Raw genomic sequence first — 1441 nt, 5'->3', positions numbered from 1 at the left:
GGGGGGCAGAAAGGAAATAAGAAAAATGGCCGGGGAGTGAGAGAGAGACAGACAACAGGCAGACAGACAGACAGATCGGAAGCAAGGGTGTCAGACAGACAGACAGACAAACAGACAGAAAACAGCCAGCCCACGAACCACCAGACGGAGCATCCTAAAACTCACTTCTCAAGGCGGAAGTAAAGATGGATTCAAACTCATCTCCACCGCCGGAAGTGAGTCACAGCCTCCCGAGACAGCAAGGGCAGAAACTCTCCACGACTTGGCCAATCACACACAGTCGCCTCTGGCAATCTTTCTCCATGAAATGAGGCTAACATCCTGGCTCGTCTACAATTTCCCACAGATAATAATTTCACGCTTTAACTTTAAGTCAACGAGGCCGAAACTACTCCCACACGGCTTTTTTTCAGGATCCAAGGCCTGTGGTTTTGTTATTTAAAAAGTCATTTTTGGGGCTTTTAACCTTTTTTTCTTCTTCAAAACTGAGGGTTATTTAAAGTGCACACATCCAAATTTAACATCCCATCTCCAATAGGACCGCACTGAATTGGTAGGGAGCCTAAGAACTACCTTAACCACTGAGATTTAAGAACGTTACATTGCCATCATTTCAATGGCGTTAGTGGTCTGTGGTAGTGTGTCTTCCCCGGACATTAATTGAATCAAAGAACTGAATACAAAACAATAATAATAAAGTACAGGTGTCTTGCGCCCTCACTGACACCACTTACATCATTTAGGAAGCGGGCTTCGACCTTGCCGGCCAAGACCAACCTAGCCTGAGAGGGATACAGCGTTCCAGCAGAAAGACCGAATAACTCAATAGAAATTCTTTTTTTTTTTTCTAATGTAGGATTTTTGCGCTTCCAATCGACACAATTCAGATCATAATTCATGCGGAAAAGGACTGCCGATCCTGCCCGTCAAGATCAACCCCGGCTGAGAGGGCAAACTAGCCGCTACACTCCAATAGAAAAGAGCTTAGCCATTTTAGTTTTAGTAGAGGTTTTACGGCGCTCGAAACTGCATTAGGTCATATGAGTGGCAGAAGATCAGAGGCGTTACAAGAGAGTAACAAACATAAAAAGAAGAAGGGGAGATAAGGACGACAGATGTTTGATGGTAAAGAAGAAGCAAACCACACCAGAGCACCCGCCAAAAACCCACAGCTTAGCCACGACAAATAAGAATCGGTCAAGACAGAACAAGGCCCAGAGGACGACCGTTGCGGAAACGTCCCACGGGGTCTATAGTTCAAGGACTGAGTGCACGCTGTGCATCGACCCGGAAATGAGGACATTGACATCAACAGTAGAGTACCGTAGTGACAACCGCAGGGAGTTCTAATGGCTTGTCACCTACCAAAACACTCAGCGAGAAAATGAATGGGCTAAGCGTATTGCTGAATTAGCCTCGTCAACCCTTCACTTTTTTGGCA

This window comes from Aplysia californica, unplaced genomic scaffold (assembly GCF_000002075.1).
Source record: "Aplysia californica isolate F4 #8 unplaced genomic scaffold, AplCal3.0 scaffold00825, whole genome shotgun sequence".
Lineage (NCBI taxonomy): Eukaryota > Metazoa > Mollusca > Gastropoda > Aplysiida > Aplysiidae > Aplysia > Aplysia californica.
This window is presented reverse-complemented; position numbering follows the sequence as displayed.